Below are 10,074 nucleotides of genomic sequence, written 5' to 3'. Positions count from 1 at the left end.
TACCCTAAGTCTAGTGACAAATTGAAAATCCGTGTTGTAAAAGAGTGAATTGTGACTATATATTATATAGATAGTGAAAAAGTATATACTTAACATATAATTTACCTAAATTAAGCAATTACTTTTTAGTTTTCGCGTGTCATACTTTCAAGAAAGCGCCTGCATATTTTAAATACTAATTCCTTCAGAACAAAACTTTAATAGTTGCTATATGTAAATAAAATGTTTTTTACTTCACATTTTTTTTGGCATGTAGTAACGTCCTAAAGGTTCAAGTTGATCCGTTGTCGGACGAGAACGCAACGGATGAAGACGGAGCAATGGGTTCGGGCATTCGAACACAGCCTTGGCAGTTGATACGCAAAAATAACATTCCCATAAAAAGGTTGACGTCAAGCAGACCAGCCGGCCTGGCGTCAAGCCTCTTTCAGATATAGTTGCTGAAAATTCTCCGTTGCGACGACGCAGCACTTTGCGACTCCGTTTTTTTCTATAGGTTAGACACTGATGTGCGTCGACGTACGTCGTAAACTACATAAGTACAATCTCAACGTTGATCCATCGACGGATGTCAACGTGACGGAGAACGACCGAGCAATAAGGCATGGCCAAGGATTTAGTAAGTACTTCGTCCATGGGCATGGCTCTTTAGAGTGTATGAATTCCATGTCACCAGATAGGTGAACTACGGTTTCATTATTTTGAATAGAACACCTAGTTGAACTATGATTACAAAAATTTAATCGTGGTGATCTTAGTTAAGAACCACGGGTCAGAAAGGGTATTGCCAACACTGGTGTCAGATTTTCTTCAAGTCGTTTAAAGGTACCTGGCATGATTTTTACGACTGTTTACTGCCCTTATAAAGACACTTCTTAGAAATCATTTGCGCGAAAGACACACGCGGTAAAGACTAGTTGTACTTAACGTCTAGGGCCATAGAGTCACTGGTGAACTAAACTATGAATATACCTACTAATTGTTCGCCGCGAACTTAGACCCCGCGAACACAATCAATTTTTGATGAATTTTTACAAAATTGTGAATATTTAAAAAACGACTTGACCGATTTTGATGCCCCACGAACTTGATAATTCCTACATACCTTTAAAATTTAATAAAAATCAGACTAATAACGGTTCGAAAGTTATCGCGTTACAAACATATATACAAAAAAAAATTGCCACAAGTTGAAGCGAGCGAGGTCATCAACATCGCTCGCTTCGCTCGCTCGATCAATTAGGACAAATCACACAGATTAAGCTGACAGCTGACCCGATAGTAAGTTCGAGACTTGTGTTATGGGATACTAACTCAACGATACTATATTTTATAACAAACACATGTATAGATAAACATCCAAGACCCGGGCCAATTAGAAAAAGATCATTTTCCATCATGACCTGATCGGGGTTTGAACCCGTGACCTCTCGGTTCAGAGGTAAGCAATATTCCATTGCGTCACCGAGGTCGTTACAACTGTCGGCTAGGTGCAGGTTTCCTCACGATGTTTCCCATCACCGGAAGCAAGTGGTGGCATTTAGAAAAATATAACAGTGACAATAGTAAAGCTAATGATGTAATTATAATTGTTATATATAAAACAAGGGCATTATTAGGTAATAATTATAATTCATAGTTATTTATAACTTGCAATAAGTAGATGGTTCTCGAATGAAACGATTTTATGACTCACCTCCACTACATTTAAACTTGCACAACCATCTGTGCCCCGCTGCACCTTGTTCTAGCCGAGATGACAAAGGATGAACGTTGGTTTAGCCGACTGTAAACTGGTTATACCTAAGGTGTAGCCAATTGAGTTCACTCAATTGGCTACAGAAGACAGGGGGTGAAGATAGGTCTAGCCGTTTTAAGCGAGCATAGGTGAAGCGGCATTTCAGGGTTTTGCCGTAACATACATAGGTACGCCATAGATACTTTAAGTAGTTAAAATACTTTACATAGTTTTGCAACGAGATGCGTAACTGATCATTCTTTTTTTTTCAACAAAAAACGGGACATCCATACATTATCGACCTTGTCGACCTCGGTGGCGCAGTGGTGAAGTGCTTGCCTCTGAACCGAGGGGTCGCGGGTTCGATCCCCGGTCGGGTCATGATGGAGAATGATTTTTTTCTGATTGGCCCGGGTTTTGGATGTTTATCTATATATGTATTTGTTATATAATATCTTTGAGTTAGTATCCCACGACACAAGTCTCGAACTTACTTTGGGGCTAGCTCAATCTGTGTGATTTGTCCTAATATATTTATTTATATTTATTATTATCGGTATTATATGTATATAAGCTAGTATCCAACATAACCTTCCAAGTATGGGAAATGAAAAGTAATTTATTTTCTCTTTTTGATCTTCGACATTTCGACCACATAATGTTTTACCTTGATATTTTAAAGATCTAAAGGCACAATATTTACACCACAAATAGGAAGTAATTATATTATGACTCGTTCAAAACCACAGTTACCCAGAAACCTGGAAAATTTTATACAAATCGTTCCCTTAAACTGCGTCAACAGAATAGACATTTTAACTCGTATTTTACGTTTATTAATCAGTCAGGTCATTAATGAAAGTGATCACGTCACGATTCGTACTGCAGACAAATAAGATAGCTTCACGTCACCGTGTCATACTTGCGAAATGGTCTTCGTCCAATTTCTTGAATCAGTTTCGAACGCACGTCCACCCGGTCTCCTTGTGTTCGCGGCATTATTTTGACGTTTAGTGACAGTGTTCGATTTTTTAAATTTAAAATATATTTTTTTTTATTTGTGCTGTGAAATATTGCAGGTGAGTTTCTGGCTTGTATTCATTTGAAATTGGAACGATTTTGTTTTAATTTGCATATTTGATAGTGTTTTGTTTTTGTTGCTGTAAAAATATTGAAATTACCCGCTTAATAGGTAAGTAGAAAATATATTAATTTTTATTTTGTTTTTTAATTGTAAGGTTTTGCAATTCATAATCTTGCAAAGGTAAAATTATTGAATTTAATCAAATGTTCTCGGTTCCTCTATTTGGAAAGTCAACGTGTTTATGAATTTTAAAATTCTACCAAACTTTCTACATAATTATCACAATAAATTAGCGCAATCAACATACATTTTAGTGTCATTTGTTACTTTGTTTTTTATTTATTTATAAATTTATTAATCTATAAGCATATATATATTTAACACGCTTTAGCCATAGTGTATATTAGTAAATGTTATGCATTTGTTAGTGGGACAGTTATAAAACATAATCTAGCTTCAATTATGCTTTACCTTTTTTGTGGATACTAGGGTTAATTTGAATGAAAATTTTGAAACAAGCTTTTATTGAAATTCGTGAGACAAAATCATGTCCGTGCAATAAACCGTTGAGGAGTTCCCTCGTCGGGGGCCGTCCCTGGGTGCACGGAATAATGCTATGACATCCAAACTGAATGTGTGTACAAAATTTCAGCTCAATCGGTTCATTTCTTCTCAGCAGTGGTACGTTCCGAAATGCCAGTAGTTTTTAGCTTTTGAGAAATTACTGTAAGTACTGAGAATATGAAATTTTAAGTGAAAAAGTGCCTTTGAAGGTCTAATTTCTTAACAAATGATTTGCTTTGAAATTTGCTTTGAAGCTATTTGCTTCAAAATTGACTAACAAGTTTCCACCGAAATAATATATAATATAATTAAATTGTAAACTACGTATCCGTCAAAAAATCCTTAGCTTTGTGTTCTGTGTATTATAATCAACCAATTTTAATAAGTTTTGTTCATTAGTTGTGATTAGGTATCTTTTCCTACATCTATACTTATAATAATAATATTATAATAATCTATACTAATATTAAAAAGAGGTAAGCGTTTGTGAGTTTGTATGTTTGAGGCGGGTGATCTTCGAAGCTACCAAACCGATTTCAAAAATTCTTTCACCATTAGAATGGTACATTATCCGAGATTGCTTGCGATATATATATATATATATATAAATATATATATATATAGCTATATTTGTTTTGAAATAAATTAGTTTTCTATAATATCACAGAAAAATAATTACAGGGTTCTTTATGGGACTGATAGAAGCCAACCCAATTTATTCGAATTTTTGTCTGCCTGTTTGTGTTTGTTCGCGCATCACACAAAAAGCTACTGGATGGAATTTGAGAATTTGATGGTTTTCATAGATGTTTATCAGATGGTCTAACCTAAAATCTGATATAGCTTTCATCGCGATAAGTTGCTTAGAAACCGAGATATAGACAACCATAATTACGATGCATATATTTAAAAAAAAATGTCCGGTCGTGTCTAGGTATTTTAAGACGATAAACTAAAAAAATACCGGACGGAATTTTCACCAACTGTGTGATATGTGTATAATTTATTATGGTTTTACCCGAGCTTAACGAGGATTCAATATTTTTATTATTATATTTTTTTATCTAGCCAGTCGATGTGTCCCACTGCTGGGCAAGGGCCTCCTCTTCCTTTTCTCACAAATTTCTGTCGAGCCCCGCCTGTTGCCCCGCAGGAACCCATTAATATCGTCCCGCCATCTCTTTGGCGGTCTCCTCTGCGCGTACGCACTTCTGGCACCCATAGGGTAGCCAGTCAAGTCCATATTTTTTAACTTATTTTTTAAGTTAAAACATGACCACATTGCTTACATAATATTATTAATGTTGAAACTAGTTGTAATCTAATAAGTTTTGCAATGAGATGCGTAACACATTCTGTGCACGTACGGCCGCGTCCCTACGCCCGCTCTGACTAGTGTTGCGACACTATCGATATTAAGATATTATGTTTTTCTCAATAGTTTATCGATAAACAATTCTGAAGTAGATAAAAGAGACAAGCTATCACTCTAAGTGGTGTTGTGACACAATCGGTAAATTATAACGATGTTACGATTTTGAAATATTATGATTTTCTCAATGGTATATCGATAAACATATCTGAAGTAGATACAACAGACATAGTTACTCTACGTTTATCGATAAATAAATACATATATCTATATATACAGCAGACAAACTATTCTACGTACATCGATATAAATCTCCATATGCAACAGGAATCTCCGAGCGTTTCGACCGCTGCGGTCGCACCGTCATTATGATCTGTTGTCAATTTTCTTGAGGAAGGAATCATTTGCAAAATAAATCATTCATAAAATTGACACTGACCGCAGTACAGATTAATGATTTTAAAGTCAGATAGTAAAACTGATTATTGTCTTTGTTTAAATTTGCAAAATGGACAATGACGCACGGCGGCAGCGGTCGAAACGCTCGGAAATTCACCCAAATATAAACTCTACGCCTGTTCTAGCTATTGTTGCGACACATCTATCATCATCAAGAAAAAGGACTTCATCAAAGTTCTTAATTCAACTTAAAATGATATACATCATTTATTAATGTCAAAAAATTACTTAAAACTAAGTCTGACGACTTCCAAAGCGCAGGTGAAGGGGAAGCGGCGCAACAAAATTCACAGCAGCCTTTTCTCCATAGACGTCAATCGTTTCTTGTTTTTATTTAAGTATGTTTTTATGCAAGTTTATTAGTGTTATATAAATGTAATTCAGTAGGTAAGTATTATATTGATAAATGTATAAGTACATTTCTTTCAAAATCAAAATCAAATCATTTATTCAGAAATTAGGCCTTCACAGGCACTTTTTCACGTCATATTCTAAATTAAATGATATTTACCAAAGCTACAAACTACTAGCAATTCGGATCGACCAATGCTGAGAAGAAATGCCGAAAGAAACTCATTAAAATAGTGTTGCTCCCTATTATGCCAGAAGGACTTACCATTTTAAAATACCATTTATAAATTTATGTATAATTTTTTATCAGTAATATAACAATGTAAGTACAAAATAAAGTAAATTTTCAAAAGGTACACAACATGAAACATATTATGATTGTCTCTCTGTTTGCGCTTCCATCAACAATATTCTTTCGTCTCCGCATCACTGACTGGTGGACTGGTGGAAAAAGCCTCAGACATTCAGTCCGCCATTTAACTACATGTTTTTATAATAAAGTTAAATAAATAAGATTCTTTTAACGTGTAATATCGATACGCAATCGGTCACAACACTAACTCGATGGGTTATAATCAGTCCATGTATTCTTTCTGAGAATAAACAATTAGATATGACATTGGTTTCGATTTCATTGTAGAATCAATATCCTTATTTCAGTTATGTATTTGTCGACCTCGGTGGCGCAGTGGTAAAGTTCTTGCCACTGAACCGAGAGGTCCCGGGTTCGATTCCCGGTCGGGTCATGATGGAAAATGATATTTTTCTGATTGGCCCGGGTCTTTGATGTTTATCTATATATGTATTTGTTATAAAATATAGTATCGTTGAGTTAGTATCCCATGACACAAGTCTCGAACTTACTTTGGGGCTAGCTCCCCATGACACAAGTCTCGAACTTACTTTGGGGCTAGCTCCCCATGACACAAGTCTCGAACTTACTTTGGGGCTAGCTCAATCTGTGTGATTCGTCCTTAATATATAGAAAAAAAAGTTATATAAGTCTTGGTTGTTGCTTACTTGTCCTCAGAGTAGACACATATTGGTCAAAAATGATACATTTTCTTTTAAAAAATGACAATTACTTTATTATTGTTAAGAAAGACGTTATTTGCATTCAACGTATGACAAAAATGTCCGTGAAGAGTTCCTATATCTGGAGCCGTCCCTGTTATATATAAATAATAATAATTAAGTAGGAAAACTTCCTACTAACATTATAAATACGAAAGTTTGTTAGGATGTTTGTGTGTGTATGTTTCTTACTCTTTCACGCTAAATCTACTGGACAGATTGTTATGATTTTTGGTACACGGGTAGAATATAACCTGGAAAAACATATAGGGTACTTTTTATCCCGAAACTACCACGTGAGCGAAGCGGGCAGCATAGTGTTTAATAAATTAACAACAAAGAAAAGAATCGTGTGCCAGTTATAATACCAGATTCGTAACAAGATATTTAAGTTAGATTTTTAAGTAGGTAGAACCATTAATATTTCTTCGCAGAAACATAGATGCATATTTTCACAAATTTATCTATATCTATATTATTATTATTAAGAGGTAAGCGTTTGTGAGTTTGTATGTTTGAGGCGGGTAATCTCCGAGACTATCGAACCGATTTCAAAAATTCTTTCACCATTAGAAAGGTTATGATTGCTATAAGCTATATTTTATCTCAAAATTCCCACGGGAGCGAAGCCCCGCGCTACATCTAGTACATATAATGAAACTGTAAGTGAACTATGTCTGTCTGTACAGAAAAATAAAATAAGTAATGGAGATATTAGAGAAAAACAATTATGGGGGTCCATATGGGACTAATAGAAGCCAAGACAATTTTTTTTCAGAGTATTTCCCTGTCTGTATTGTTCATATCACGCAAAAACTATTGTATGCAATTTGAGTGAAAATATATTGACAATAATAAGTTATGAGAGGAAGACGCAATATAGTTACGCGGGCGATGCCGCGGGCGAAAGCCAGTATACACATATAACGGTAAAACAAAACTGTATTTTTACTATCACCATCTATTAGTGTTGACCGGCCTGGATTGAAATGTTATGTAGTTTATTATATGTAGAACGACAATCAACTGTTGAGGAAGTAACCGGGACATCTTTCGAGTCGTTGGGCGTTCCGTCCTATGAACATTTCGTCCTATAGGGACGAAATAACACTTCGGAAAAATTCAAAATATGTTTTCTGCGATTCGTGCCGATACTAATTAACTATTATTAATTTATTATTTTAATAAATTTAGTACAAAACACAAGCAAATACACAAGCGTATTAAAAATATAAATAATATTTTTATAAATGTAATTTTCTATAAAAAAAAAGATAACTCTAGGACAACACAAAGTTATGATTAATTCATTTCGTATAAATTCTTACACTCATTTTGTCACATTTAAAAAATTTAATAGGCCGAATCGCACACAGAATTAAATATGCTTCGGCCCAGTACTAATATTATAAATGCGCAAGTTTATGATGATGTATGTGTCCAACATTTGTGACGTCACTTGTGCCCACTGTCATGTCATACAATCCCAATATGTTTTTTCGTTTTTGATATATTATGGAAAAAAATGGTTGCCTGTAAAGTCGGTTTTACGGGCAAAGATTTTACGTGTCAACGTCTTTTTACGCGCGCGGCAGACCGATCATAGTTGAGTGGGAGAGAGACGCAAGGCATTCGGCGGGCCTCTCTCTCGTTCGGTGACTCATCGTAACGTTACCGGGCGTTACACTTTTTCATAAGTGACTCCCAGCCGCAACCTAATTTAAGACGTTGTCACGTCAAAAAGACCGTGCGTAGATCGGCAAATTACGTAGGGAACAAATGTCTGTCTATGCCGCTCCCGCCCGGCCCTGGCTGAAGGCAAACGCAAGAAGTTGGCTTGATGTCGTCAAGGATGCTATGCGTGACAATGGTCTGACAACTAGGGATGCCGACGACCGCGCTAAGTGGAGACGGAAAATTATACGGACCCGGTAAAAAGTAATATACTTTTTATACATTGGCAATATTTTGTCCACATGCTCAGTCCCTGATTCTGTACAACTTTTAGTATGAGAGTAACTCCGAAATCGCGAAAAAGAAAATAGCTGCACTTGACGCATGTTTTAATTCCGGATTGTATTGTCAACTTAGTTTTAATTGCCATTATGTACCAAATAAACTATTTTTCTTTCTTTTGTTGTTCTATACAAAATTAAATAAGGTACCTAAGTCGTGGAAAATGTATGGATCAACTGATTTTTTTCGCGATTTCAAGGTTGCTTCCATACGATCTCAGTACCATCGACTGAGCATGTAGATAAAATAATGCCAATCTATAAGGATCGGGAAGCCCTACATAATCTGTGGGTTAAACAGTGAGAGATAAATAAATAAATAATAAATAAATATATTACGACGAATCACACAGATTGAGCTAGCCCCAGAGTAAGTTCGAGACTTGTGTTATGGGATACTAACTCAACGATACTATATTTTATAACAAATACATATATAGATAAACATCCAAGTCACGGGCCAATCAGAAAAAGATCATTTTCCATCATGACCCGACCGGGGATCGAACCCGAGACCTCTCGGTTGAGTGGCAAGAACTTCACCACTGCGCCACCGAGGTCGTCTATATAGACTCTTCCTTCCAATCGCAAAACGTCATAGGATCATCTCCGAGACAAATACACAACTGAAATAAGGATATTGATTCTACAATGAAATCGAAACCAATGTCATATCTAATTGTTTATTCACAGAAAGAATACATGGACTGAGCTATGAAGGTATCATCTCCGCTCCAATTCCCTCTCGATTCTTCACGTGCCGTTACCATCGAATTTTAAAATATCTCAGCGCAATAAGGTTAAATGAAACTCGACAACCTTCGACATTTGTCCTTAAAAAGTTGGTTGGCAAGTAAATTACTTAATGAATAACGCTCCTTACGTAGTTTTTACCTAAAGGTTGACGATATATTATGTACAGTTCGCGGCAAATAAACCCGACCTTTTTGTGGTAGCAAGTTCCATGTTCCGTCATATTTTTATCGATTTCTTTTAAACAGAGGCAAATTTTATAAATCTGGACTAATTGTGTTCCCCTAGATAAACGACTGCATAAAAAAGTGTTGTTGTTTTATATTGGACACAGTTGCCGCAATCTACTAAACGGAAAACGGAGTCCACTTATGTCGGTTTAGTAAATTTTGACTACATATTGTACAATAGAAAACTATTATTTAAAATTTTGCTCTTATTAAAAATATGATGGTTGCGCTAGTTCGGTACACTCTTAAGTGGAAAACTATCTGTTAGAGTCACAATAAATAAAGTATCAGAATTTTTTCCGAGCTCCACCTGTAAATTGTAACAAACAGGAAAAATTTAGTCAAGTAATCTAATATGTGCTAATGAATATGTGTTTGTTATCTATTTTTAGGGTTCTGTAGCAAAAAGGAACAAACAAACGGAAACCATACAT

The 10,074-nt window shown here is 35.5% G+C and overlaps 1 protein-coding gene across 2 annotated transcripts in view; it reads left to right on the top strand.

Moving 5' to 3' along the window:
• Positions 1-2,678: 2,678 nt before the first annotated feature.
• Positions 2,679-10,074, top strand: part of LOC128681693 (fatty acyl-CoA reductase wat-like) — a 36,592-nt gene continuing 29,196 nt past the window's right edge. The window contains exon 1 of one of the 2 annotated variants that reach the window (XM_053765799.1): positions 2,679-2,817. The gene's annotated coding sequence lies outside the window, so the exon portion shown is untranslated. Of the gene's footprint in view, positions 2,931-10,074 lie in introns of both variants that reach the window. The other variant, XM_053765800.2, reaches the window with a different exon arrangement.

Source organism: Plodia interpunctella, chromosome 28, assembly GCF_027563975.2.
Source record: "Plodia interpunctella isolate USDA-ARS_2022_Savannah chromosome 28, ilPloInte3.2, whole genome shotgun sequence".
NCBI classification, from domain to species: domain Eukaryota; kingdom Metazoa; phylum Arthropoda; class Insecta; order Lepidoptera; family Pyralidae; genus Plodia; species Plodia interpunctella.
The sequence above is the reverse complement of the archived record's forward strand: the minus strand, read 5'-3'. Positions and strand labels throughout refer to the sequence as shown.